Below are 14,343 nucleotides of genomic sequence, written 5' to 3' on the forward strand. Positions count from 1 at the left end.
CTCCAGCATTTATCCACTGTGCCACGTAGCCCTCCTTCTAATGCTTTCTTCCTAGAAACTATAAAACACAAGGCCTGGCTCCTGTAAAGGGTTATGGTATAAACCTGTCGTACTAAACATATGCATGCAAGCTTTATGTGTTCCTAGCAACGAGAATACAATAGAGGCTAAAGGAAAGAATGTCACGCATTGCAGTTTGCATCTGTATGGTAATGCGATCAATTGCCATTGCCACTTGTGGCCGTATGTTTCCATTGGACTGGAGATCAAACTGTTTGAACTGGGAAACGTGTCGGTCCCAGTTAGGATTGCACACTAGTAGAAATCGAACTATGAGACCAAGGAAGTGGCCCAATGGAACAATCAGCGTTGATATTGGCCAAGTCAACGGTACAAAGGTCACTCTTGAAATCAGGACTTAAAGGATGTGTTGCAGAATACCTCATTAAGAAAGGGCAACAAGACTAAGGCTAAAATATGCACAAGAACACAGGAATTGACAAGTTAATCTCTGCAAAAATGACAGACCTTTGTCCTTAACACCATAGCCTATTGCTTGCGGTTTCTCCTTACTCCAGCCCACAGTGCATTTTCAGCATCAGAAACAAGCACTGAGGAACTAACCCTTTTTGCAACTCGGCACAGCAGAAGTTAAAAGCGTCTGAGATTAAACCCTATTGTGTCCCGAGCTGAACAAACAGGAGCTGGGCAGGGCCTCTGGGGCTATTTAAAAAGAATTCCACCCTCCCATTAGTCATATCAAAACTGCAATCTGTTGCAATTCTCAAGATGTTGGAAAACTGCAAAGACAATGCTGTGCTTGATTATAATGGCATATTGTTTTCTTGTCCGGCTTCCTATGTTAACGGGAAATAAAACAGCTCCTAAACTCCACTGCCTAAAGAGCAGGACTGAAGCTGTAAACAAAAATGCACCGGACCATATAAAACGAATGTTCTGTCCTTTAATCATGTTTTGTCATTTGGGTGCAAAAAGGGTCATTTTTATATATGTAAAAACAATATGAAGTACCGCTTAAAGAGTGTCTTAGAATGCAGAGTTGTTCCTATGCTTCAGCAAACTTAGGTTTGGTGGCTATGCAGTGTAACACGCATTGCTTCACCCTCTTCCCAGCATCAGTGCTAAAGGGAGGTGGAACACAGCTGCTAGAATGCCTGTGATTATTACAGTGAAAACAGGAATTCCTGTTCTGGTCATTACATCAGCCTTTTTCATATTTTCCTTTGTGGAAATTAGATTAAAAGCAGTCAGTTAGAACATTGCCCTGGAAAACCTCCAAGTATTAAACACACAGTCATTTTCACCTGCCTTGACTCTCAGACCGAGACTAGGAGATCCAGGGAGAATGCAGACTAAAATCCTCAGACACACATATATAAGTGTTCACCAAGAAGGTGGATACCAAATTAATTTTTCTTTGAAATACAAAGCTGTATTCATGGGATTTGATAAATTCTAAATCAATATTTCTTCACAGAAATCTTTGTTTTGGTTACAAACTGCTGTTCTTATTTTAAGGCCAGTCATAGATGTGCTCCTAATCAGACCAGTGAAATTTCACACAGGCTATGAAGCTCAACTTATAAAATTGAGCTTTATCATCACTGTGGGTAGAAAAAAAAACACCAAGAAATGTATCAATTTTAGTCTTCAGTTTCATATTTTATATCGCGGTGCAACAGAATTATCAGTTACATATACACTTAAATTTTGTGGTTAACAAAATTAGAGTAAGTTATCATAACACTATAATTAAGAGAAAATTATAATAACAGGTGGATGCCAGTTCAAAACAATCCAAAAAAATTTGACCCAGTCCTCAAATAAGGACAATGGCACTTAAATGGTTGACCTTTTGGTTCATGTGCAAAAAAGAAAAAGACTCGAAATGGTTAACAAACGCAATTAAAACCAATGCAAACACAGTGAGTTTGGCAAGGAAACGTACCCCGACATACAAACTCCAAGACTGCGTCTTTCTAACTGCGTCTCCATCTACCACCTTATCTTGTTAGTTCAGCGGTTTGCCTAAAAGCATTGCATTTTCCTTGGATGATAATATGATCAGTGGGATTGCGTCAATGCTCCTCTGCGTATCTGAAACCTCATTATATCCAGGACCAAGCTGTTCTTCTCTGGCCTGGTCTCACTGTGTTGAGCAAGCACCTGAATCACCACACTACTATAAGATTCATGACATGCTGACCAAAGGACCATAAGGACACATAAGTACTCTAAACTCAGAATCGAGTTGACTGGGGAAAGAGCAACGAGACAGAACACACTTTAAAAACGCTTACCCAGACCTAGCACTGCTGTTTGCTCAATGGGCATATTACATGAGAAGGGTTATCTACAAATCTTCTGTAGCATTTTGCTCAATACCTGCTTGGGCAAGGTGGCTTTAGCATGACTGCAATGCAGTATTAATAATGATGATAATAATGCAGGATCTTTAGCATTGCTGTCTGGTAGTGAGGTGCAATGGTATCACTGGATCTCCTAGAATGATATGAGCCATTGGTGGGTACCACAGTGATAATGTCTCTGTTTTGGCATACCCCTGGTATCACCCAATACACACTGGTATTCCATTGCAGTGTCACCCAATACACACTGGTATTCCATTGCAGCGTCATAACATATTCATTGTGTTGCCATTGACTGTAATGCTGGCATCTGCTTATTGGTATTATCATAGTGTATCAATGGTATTTATCAAACTTTTGTGTGAGGAAAGCAGGAAGAAATCCTTACTGGAACAGATAGCAAACAGGACCCCTTATCTCTCCGACAGTTCCCCTTGACTCGGCTCATTCCTGGTGATCGATATTCCCACTCCCCTCTCCAGGGCGTGAGTGGAATTTCTGACGCCCGGTCAGTATGGTACCGCTGCTCCCCATTTACATTCCAGAGGGCAAGAGAGATAGTTTTAAGCTCAGTGATAAATGGCTGAACATTGCATATGTCTGAAGGCTAAGGGGGAAAAAAATCAGCCCTTTCCACCAGCTCTGGAAACAGTGCAGAGTTCACTGTGTGATGACAGAAAGAAAAATCCTGGCAAGGCGTCTGGAAGTTGTATCTTCAAATAAGGCAAGGAATGTCAGTTTTGCAAGGATATTACAGCAAGGTTAACCCCTAACAAGAACACACATTTAGTGCTGTATAGCAGAGAATTTAGTTTGGTTCAACTACCCTGAACAAACAGGACAGGAATATATTTACCCTATAAACATTTTCACTGTAGTATAACCTCACAAATCACGAGGCCTGCTATTATTAATTGGAATGTCCTCTCTTTTTATCTTAGTGTGTCCAGTTAAAATTTCCCCCTGATTTTCTCCCAATTTAGAAATGCCCAATTGCTTTTCTCCTCACTGCAGAAATTCCTTACATGGCTCAGGAGACCCAAAGGTTCACTATATACCTCTGATCTCACGACCAAGCCAGCTTCCTTTTTCACCCAGGAAGTCGAAAGTGGATGTTAGCGAGCTACCAACCTCTGGAGGACAAAGGGCAGTCCTGCAGGTGTCCGCTCTGAGCTCACTAGGCACCTGGCCAGCAGGGTTCGCTGTAGAGCAACGAGGAGAAACAGTCCCTGCCGGTTTTACCTCCCTAACCCACGGGAGTACCAGAGGAATTGCGACGCTCCCTTCGGAGTCCCCAGCGAAGACTGGTCTCCTTCGCACAGCCAGGACGCAAACCTGCGCTGTGGAAAATGCTCCTTCAAGCTCAATCAAAACACTTAGCAACTGTACATACCATATTTGCATGTTTCTGCAGTCTTATTTTTATAATATGAATTGAAAGAACCAACCCCTTTTTGTGCAAATAAAAGCTTTCTTTAATAATATGATTGTCTCAAAAGCAATCAATCACACCTTAATGTTTTATTGCTTCCTTTATATCCCATTATGTTTGTTCAGTACCGTATGTACTACTGCGGTTTAGACTATTGCTTGCCTTGCTTTGCTTAATGCACAGTGTCTTTTTCAGAAGCTGCTGGCAGAGTTTGTAAGAATGGGCTGCTACGTGAATGTTTTAAGACCTATTACAAATTAATAGTGGAACTAAACAGTGGGTCGGCACCAGGACTGAGGTGGATATAGTAACCCTTGAATAAAAGTCATGCTGTTGATCTGACTTCAGTGTTTGTTTGGGAAGGTGCAGCGAGAGCCGCCTAGGCCTCATTAGAAGGGCTGGAGACTGGCAGGAGCCGGGCACTTCCTCCCTTGGCAGATCATCCAGAGCTACACTGCCCTGGAAAAAGCCCGTAGTCTCCGCGGAGGGCTTTCTTATTGACAGTACAGGCAGCACAGGATTTTCCATGGGTCTCCTGCTTTGCTTTCATCAGACACTTCATAGGAGTTTCCTCACAGTCTGCTCGGTGACACCTGGGTAAATTAAATTACAGGGGACCCTGGGATTCCCCAGCCTTTGCAGTTGTACTGTTGCTTGTGAAACGGCAAGCTACTGTCTGTATTGTCATTACATTTCACACCGTGCTTTGATATCACAAATCTGCATGCATGGTCAGTGTTGGTATTCTGCACAGTCATGAAGGAGACACTGTGAATAATAAAAGGGGGAAAAGTAAGGTGTCATTAATCTTGGAGGAACCTACTTATAACATCAAAAACAGCAATACAAACTACAGTAATAGTACCGTGTAATATCAAGACTGATCATTGTCCATGGTAAGAATGAATAGATAAGGTATGTACTGATCTAGTTTGTCTTGTTCAGTAGTTGATAGATAGTTTTTGAGGAGGTATCACAATGCCTGTAAAGAATACTTGATTGCATTGAATCCCATTCCACTGCTTTCTCTTGGTAGCTCAGCAGTGACACCTGGTGGAGATGCACTGTCAGGACAACAATATGTTTTTGTTTTAACCACTGTGTTATAACTACTTGGACTTCTGTCAAAAGAAATGTTCGCTAAACATCCTGGTACAAGCATTGGAAGTCATTGAATAAATCAAAATACTACTCAAGTGGTTATCTAGCGACACCATGAGAAGGCAGCAGAAACATATCTTTATATAGCCAGCAGATGGCAGTATACTCCAAGCAGCATGCAGAAGTAAGCAATTAGCAGGGTCCAAAACTCACATAAATGGCAAAATAACATCCTTACTTACATCAATACAACCCTTTAAATAATTAGGGAAGCAAGTAATTAAAAAGAGGCTGCTGCAGGTAAGACAAGGTAAAGGGATATAAGCGCTACTAACTTACCTGTGGCAATTATCTTGTTAGCATCCAGCCTCATCCCGTTACACTAGCATACAGCGCCACCAGGTTGTAAAATACCATAACTGCAGCAATGTGAAAATAGCACCTGAACAGGTTGGCCGGTGCATTCCATACTTTTTATAAGGTCTACAAGGAACCGTTGCTATTTCTTTGTATTCCACTAGATGGTGCTAACTGACAACTGCAGAGCTCGACTTCGCATTTGCTGTACCCAATCAAGGCTCTTTCTTAAAGACATATTTACCTATTTTCTCTACGCAACATAAATGCATCGTTTTGTATGAAAGTCAAACCATAAGTCATAATTTCTGAAGTAAAAATATTTGAAACCAAAAGCCAAGAAGTAAATTAAATGTTAGCTAATGCCCCAGTCTCAACCCAGTTCCCATAACAACAGGCTGTTATCTTGTCTCTTGTTGACTAGGCCTCTATATACAGTATATATCTTGTACTCCTGTTTTTGCCATCAGGTTTATTTGTTAGTAATAAACAACTGCTATTACCTTTCGAATGAATACCGTGTAAGGTTGTAGAGGGACATCGCTCTCTCACACTCACCAGAAATCAGGGAAATAGTGATCGTCTAGGTTAAATATGGGGCTACAGTTCTTCACTAAACTTTTTTTTTTTTTTTTTAAAGCTTTGACTGCATCAAATTATTTACCCTGCAGATAAAACATACATTCATGAACTCCATGTGTTTGAAGGTTAAACGAATCATATCTAGGGGCGTGCAGGCAGCTAGCTGAAACACCACAAGGGGAACATGTCAGAGTAAAGGCAGAACACGCGTGTGTGTTATAAATCGTTCACAGTTCTTTTTTTTTCTGGATGTATTTTCCACTTTTTTTCTGACTAAAAACATGTGTGTGGTCAAGGAATGCTTTATCTTTTTAGAGACAAATGGATAAACAGTTCCATTCCCATTGGCCCCTCATAACTCATGCAGTTTAAAATTCTGTTCTGAAAAGATTCCAGTTTTGCGATAAATCGCAGACTAGTCACAGTCAGTTAAGTATATGAAAAGTTTCCAAAAAAAAGTATGATTAACTTCATTTCCACAACCTTACTGAATAGCATGCCTTACCATTATAGCACAGCAATCAATAAAAGCTGGTGTAACATTAAAAAATGTGCTTCCCTTTAAAAAATTACTACCTGGAAAGGCAAGTTTATTTCAGATCAAAAACTAAGGGGAGCATGGTTTTCATTACATTACTGTGCCTATTGAAACCTGGAAACAATAATCGAAGAAAAACAGACAACATGTTTTTTATTTTTATTTGTGTATCCGGTCACTATCAAAAGCACAATGTTTAAAGCTCTTTCAGAGGAATGTATTCAATTATTTTTTTTTTTTTTCATTCACTTTGTCAATGTGGCATTCCCGGGCAACACGTCAACATCTGTTTCTCATTTTATATATCTATCTATCTATCTATCTATCTATCTATCTATCTATCTATCTATATATATATATATATATATATATATATATATATATATATATATATATATAGATAGATAGATAGATAGATAGATAGATAGATAGATAGATAGATAGATAGATAGATATAGATATATACTGTATTGCATATTAGAAGGATTTTCTGTAAATGTATCATTCAAGTAGAAAAACAGTTTTTCTTTCTAGGTTAACCTAAACATGGACCATTCACACATAGGGTTATGATATAAATTCTCAAGCCCAGCCTTCACAAGGGAACATGTCTGTGCTGAAACAAAGGGGCCATATTTTTAAAGCGCTTTTTCCATTCTTTAATTCACTCTTAATCTTTGAAAGAAGAAAAATCGTTGTTAATGTTACAACATCAGAAACAAACACCCAGAGAACTTAGATTATATTATTTAGTTGTTTGGTTTTAATTTTGCAACATCTGTGTGTGGCTTGGACTGCTCCTAAAATCATTAATTAAACTGATCAAAAGAATAACAAACATCCCTTCACAAATACTGATTGGTCTATTGGCAAACCTGGTGATTGACAGGGGAAGATGATGGCTGCAGGGGTCATTCAAAGAACTTCAACCAATACACACAATAATTTTACATTTTTCACATATACTGTATAGTATCTCACAGGATAACTCTATTATCGTCTGTGCTAGGATTTCAAGATGAACTTTAGCTTCGCACTAGGTTTCATAACTTCCTCCTTGCGCTTTCAAATTGGCTAGAAAAGGATTGAAATCACGCATAATCTAGAAATGTCACGCAATATAAAAATGGGTAGCTAATCTCACTGATAATCACATTCCTTTAAATGTTTCCACGAAAAAAAAAGTTTTTTTAAAAATCCACAAAACAGCAACAGACCGTTCTTTTATTAGTTTGTCTTGATGCCAATAACCTTGGGGAAAGTACTGAACAACATTAAATCCACAGTCAGGCCATACTGAACCAAGGACATGCTACAGAAAACATACACTGTGTGAAAGTAAAATACAGTAAAATAGCCAAACAATTAGCTTTCAAAGTAATTTTAAGATTCAATCTGTTGTAGCCACTGACGGTTAGTGTTGCTATGTCTGATGTTCCTTAGCTGTGATAATTTATTTGATCTGTCTGCCTTTATTTCATTCTGTTAAAAAAAGATGCAAGAGATTGAAATCTTAGTTATCAGCACTAAAATGCAATTAAGTTTGATCCTATATCATTTTTTTTCAAGCACGTGTTCAGTAAATTAGGAGTCTTTACAGCAAAGTACTTGGAATGTGTTAGTGCAAGATCTCCACTTCCTAGCTTATTGGAAACAGACACAGGCTTTATAGAGAGTGGATCAGGGGGGGGGGGGGGGGGGGGGGCTGTGCGTTTTCAGTCAACATCGAATGACTCACTTCTCTGTGACATCCGGCAACACCGTATCATCTCATTCTACTTTGTGCGGAAACTCTATTCTATAACAAGAATAACTATTTGGGTTCAATGGTTAATATTCAAGCTATCAGGCTCTTTCTGAAAATGGTTATTCAAAACATGGTTTTATTTTAAAAACATACGCAGCTGCAGTAATGCATGATAACAGCCTGCAAGCATTGTTAGCTGGGCACAAATATTAGTTCCCCTGGGGGTACAAATATTCAAGGGAACCAATATTCAGTACACAAGTGCCTTAGGTGCAGCCCTAAGCCATCTCTGCTCCTGAGACAAATGAGAAGATACAGTAAACGGACTGAGAGTTAAAGCAGACATGTTGTGAACGCATTGGTTTTATTGTGTGAAATTAAGCCCCCTAATTAAGAAAACAGGCCTAAGTCTCAGCACTGAAATATTATTTATGATGGCAAAGATCGCGTCTGGCTTTTGTACAGTAGGAATGAACGAGCCCAGAAATTGCTCCAGATATCGTTTTAATCAAGTTTTGATAGTGGCTCCATTTTATTCCTACCCAAAACATAGTTCTTGATCAAAGACAGGAATGCTACTTACTTTTTTTTAGCTCGCAGTAATAATAAATGGTTTGGGATTTCGTTTGTGTAGACAACATGAACTGTGAAAATAAAACATTAAAATACAAAAGCAAAACAGATATTATTCATCCATCCATTATCATTCACAGCTTAATCCTTTACAGGGTCGCGGTGAGCTGGAGCCTAACCCGGAAGACACAGGGCGCAAGGTGGGACCACGCCCTGGACGGGATGCCAGTCCATCACAGGGCACCACACACACACACACACACAGAGGGCAATTTAGAGTGACCAATCAACCTGAACAGCATGTCTTTGGACTGTGGGAGGAAACCGGAGTACCCAGAGAAAACCCACACAGACACGGGGAGAACATACAAACTCCACACACACAGACAGACCCCCTAGGCCAGATTCGAACCCAGGACCCTGGCGTTGTGAGGCAGCAGCGCTAACAACCGCACCACCATGCTGCCAAAACAGATATTATGTTTGTGAAAATTATAAAAATATAGTACAGTCACGGGCAGCAGGACGCAAGGTTTATCAGACATCTTTGGAAAGCTGGGAGCTGCAATTGCATTTGCATTAGCATATGTTTAAATGGTAATAGCTGATCTAGTTTTCCTAACCTGGCTTAACATGTTACGGTCAGATGACGATAGAAAGAAAACAGTGAACTGTTTATTGTATGTAAGTGTTCAGTGGCTCCCTCTAATCAAGTTGAACTACACTCTCAACTTGATTCGAGGTAGCCACAGCAATGCTGTTACTACACACGGTCATTTTAACTGCTGTAGGGCATGGTCAATGAATTGAAGAAGACGGCGACGTTTTTGTTTTTCTAGTTTTTCACTCTGAAAATCTGGTAACTCTACCCATGGTTCAATTGTATGTGAATATATATATATATATATATATATATATATATATATATATATATATATATATATATATATATATAATATATGATAGTATGAGGGCTTAGATTAGATTTTAAGAATGGGCTAAGAAAAAAAATAAAATAAACGAGTTCGCATTTCAAGTCCGGTATTAAAAATGCATTTAAATCAGTAATAATGTATTCAGCAATGACAGCTGTAGCAAGTAGGGGGCGCTGGTGGCATAGTGGTCACATTCAACAGACAAGTGGCTGAGTCCCATGCCTATTAAATCATTGCTCTGGTCTGCTTCAATTGAAGAACAGCACTTAATGCCTTCCTGTGTCATTGTTATAAATATAAATATATTGAACCTTGACGTGGTTGTTCATTGGGCTAGAGCTTGCAACCCGGGTAACTATGTTCTGTTTCTTGTATATATATATACATATATGACAAGCAGTGGCTTGACATTAATTCTAAAGAGGCATTAACTGTACTAGAAGCCCTTTTGCAGAAAATAGGTCTCCTTGTTTGTCGATTACATTTAGAACCAGAAAGATAATAAGATAATAAAGAGAAGAAAAAGGATTTCAATGACTGCCATGTCTTTTTAAACAAGAGACATCCACAATGTCTGCCTTGCAAGAGGAAATTTGCTGGCTGTCATTGAATACATATGCTGGGGGATGACTTTTAAAAGCAGTCCACTAAAAGCATTGTCTAGATTGAAACAAAAGAGGTGGAGGCAAGGCAACATAATTTATTCCCTGTAATCTGTGGGCTTGTAAAAGTAAGAGATGAAACCGGATAGGGATCCCATGTTTTGCATTAATGGTATGTTTTAAGCCAGACGCTTGGTATATTTTTTGTGGGACAAAAGCTGCTGCTGCTGTTCATCCTGCTGGCAACACCCAAACTGAGGTCTTGTAAGGCAGACATCACGCCAAGGGCTGGATTTAAAAGGGAATTTGATTGAACTGCTGGGGAAGTGAACTAAAAGCGGCACAGCAGACATTCTGGGTTTTGCACGTGCCTTCCTAGGGCCTCTCTTCCAGTCTGCTAGGCAAATTTAACCCTACAAAGAAACAGGTTTTATCAGATGCTGCTGATGTGTCCGTGAAGAAATGGAGAACGTGCACGCTGGAGGGTGTTGAAAGCGGTTTGTTTCGTCGGTCAGTTTTGTTAAGGTTACTTTTTTAAGTTCTACATAAAATAGTTTTTACAACTCACAATACGTCTATTGATCTGAGGTTGTCCCGGTTTTCAATGGTTCAGCTTAACCTCTTAACCAAACAGTGGTGCACAAAGCTACAGATAGACTGTACTGTACATAACTAACCCTAAGAATATACACCACCGCCACCTGCTGGATAATAAACACATAACATCTTGTGGAAATGAAAGATGAATGCATCCAATATTGTTGTTTAGCCCGTGTTATAAAGCAGGTCATGACATCATGTTTCACGTTTCCCTATGACAGCACATTATGAGTGTGAGAAAAAAAGAAAACTAACAGGGAATTAAAGGACAAGTTTTAATACTGTACATTTAGTTTACTGCAGGACAAATCCGTTTTGTATCGTTAACTGAAACAAAAGCGTCATTATCTAAATAAGGCACTAATTGTCGACTGATGAGAACTATCAATTAAGATTGCATTTTTTTTTTTTTTTTTTTTTTTTTTATGTATGGCTGTTGAAGAAAAATTTGGCGACGTTGGTGTTTTGTAACTGAAGTGTATCCTGTTAAGACGCCCACGCAGCATTCGACAGGCTGCACAAAACGTCAGTTTATCCGCAAAGTTGCTCGTAGGTCATGAGTTGCGTTGGAAATGAATTATATCCTGTGGTTACTTAGTAAAGCCCAGCCATGCAGCATTTCACAGGCTGCACACAACGTGACAATAAGCGGGTTTGTGAGATATTAAGAGAGGTAATTTCTCAAAGAACCTATACTGCATGTCGAGTGGTTTTTGAAAAATCATGCTAATAAACGGGGCATGATATTAAGCGAGGTGATGTAAAACGGATTCATCTGTATTAAACTATACATATGAGATGTTTATTTATTTACTAATGAATTTATTTATTTAAGCGTTTGCTTATCAGATAGGAAAATGTATTGTTTGGAGCAGTGCACACATTTACAATCCCTTTAAGAACTTGAATCCAAGTATAAAAAGTGCTATTACAGTTAATCATGCAATACCAGTGTGGTCTTCAGTTAGAATAATATTTTTTCTTTAAAAAACCTCAGACTTTCACAGCGAGGGAGGGTATTTTTCTATCAGGGAAGTTTATTTTCTTGTCGTTTGTGCTAATCCAGATTTAGCTGGACTTTGCAAACTGTTGTTTTGAACTCTAGAGACTGGGTCCCTTTGGGGCCTTGCATTAAAATCAATTCTAACCATTAGGGATTACACTGCATTAAAACCTTTCCACAAAAAAAAAAAAAAAAAAAAATCCACTTGGGTAATATAACAGCAAGAAATCCCTCAGAGATGAGGATACACTTCAGATTCAACCAGCAGGGAGGGTCTCAAGTATTTATTTTTTCCAGATGGAGGCCAGGGTCGATAGTAACTGTTGAACCGGAACAAAGGAAATTCATATTAAAAGGAGGAATCCAGAAATGTGCCAAAGCTCCCTGCTTTGGAAGCTGTTCAAGTAGGATAGCACCAGGCAGAAATGATGTATGTTGAGGTGTAGTATTATGGATCAAGGTACGCATATTTCACATACAGCATACATGAAACTTGCTGAGGATATGTTTCAGCTATTGATAGCATTAGAATCTGGGATATAATAAAATACCTAGGTCTGTCTATATGTCAGTCTTGCATGTTGACACATACACGCACACACAGTGAATGTTGTCTAATTTTGGATCCACAGCTGGGGCAAGGGATGTACTAACATATTTCTGATCATCAAAATTGGATGGCACTAAAAATGTATACATATACAAAATGATTAATAGGTCTATAGAAGATGCAGTCACTTTGGTCTCTAGAAGTCTTCCCTGAGGATCACAAAACATTATCCCTTTAACAAGAATGAACATTAGAATCACAGCCCTCGATGATTTGCAAAGGGAGATATGTTCCAGCGGTTTCTTTTAATATGTGTGCTGTAAGCAGAGTCACTGTTGCAAAAATGCTGCGAAAGACAGTGGAGGACACAGAATGAAAATAAAAATATTTTATTAATTTTTTTTTTTTTTTATACAATTATGAAAACAATGTACCAGCACAACAATAACCGCAATGAAGGTACACAAAAGAAGAAAATTTCACTTACTATACGCTCCTGTTTAAATGGCAAATAATCTCTGTTGTCTATAATGTGGGGATGTGAGCTACACTTTTGCACAGACACACATTTCTAGTGCAGATCATGATTTTTACTTTATTTTTAAAAATACATTAAAAAAAAAAGTATTGTAGCAAATGCACTCCGTTTCGACAGAAATAGGACAATTCAAATCAGACCCGCCTGCTTCTATGGTTTCCTTTGTCATTTCTTGCGGTTTTAAATGAGACTCCAACTCAACATCTAGGGTTTCTAAAATGTACAACCACAGCAGCACGGAAGGCTCCAGTTGCAAAGCAGTTTAAACCATTTCAGGCTTAACCAGGATCTTGATTAGTCTGGGCAAAGTTGATTCTATTATTCCAAATGGTGTGTCTTACAGCAAAACATGGACTGGCTTAAACTGCTATGCAGCGGGAGTCTGATCTGTTTCCTCTGCCATACGCCATACACAAGTACAAAGTACATGTATTACTCAGCAAGACTACTGATAAGAAGGAATGCTAGGGCACTAGGAGCATGTCTGTAGCACTATGGGTTTACATTTTAAACACTGAGTATATGGTATGTTCAGCAAGCATCGTTTGCTAGATTTTAAATGGCTGCTGATTTACCATATTTCAAAGGTAATAAACCAAAGCCCTTAGCCAGTTTGTTAGACCCACATGTAGCTCAGCATCCGTTTTGATTTGTTATCTTACTTCATGCCCCTCCTTCTGGCTATTTGTTTTTTTTTTTTTTTTTTTTTTAATAAATTCAACATACAGTATAGAGAGCTAAAAAAAGAAGCAGCATCGTCAAATGGAAACAAAGTCCTAAAATTAAAAATATATATATTATTAACAGGGTATTCACTATTTATTTAGAACCAGACTGTAATTTCTTTAAGTTTCTGAGAAACCTCATTCTCCTGTACCCCTTTTTTCTTTTTTTTTTTTTTAAACAAACATTCCTCGAAAAAGCCGCAAACAGGAGAAGCACTAAAATACAATCCTTGCCACTAAAGTGATAGAATTAAACCAAAACATTTAAATAAATCAAAAAACGATAAAATATGTCCCAATACATACTGTGCAATGTTACTTCAATGGCATCTCTAGAAATTCTAGAATCATCTGTGCCTGGCACAGTGTGGGATGTTCTAGAATAAATGCAGACATGCTCCAGGAAAAATAAATGCTACAGTTTTATACAATTATGTGCCCCACTGATGATCTGATACTATTTAGAACAGGTGTAATGTGAATATACATAACTGCAGTTATGATGACACACATAGCCTTCAACCTTTCAAACAATGTGGCTGTTTATAGTAAAAAGTGCATAACCATCAAAGTTGAAACAAAACACAGGTTATTTTTCTTTACAAAAAGGTGGAACCAGACTTAACATTATCTTTAATCTTAACATCATCTATAGCACAGAAATGCTTGA

The sequence above is a fragment of the Polyodon spathula genome, chromosome 28 (genome assembly GCF_017654505.1).
Source record: "Polyodon spathula isolate WHYD16114869_AA chromosome 28, ASM1765450v1, whole genome shotgun sequence".
NCBI classification, from domain to species: domain Eukaryota; kingdom Metazoa; phylum Chordata; class Actinopteri; order Acipenseriformes; family Polyodontidae; genus Polyodon; species Polyodon spathula.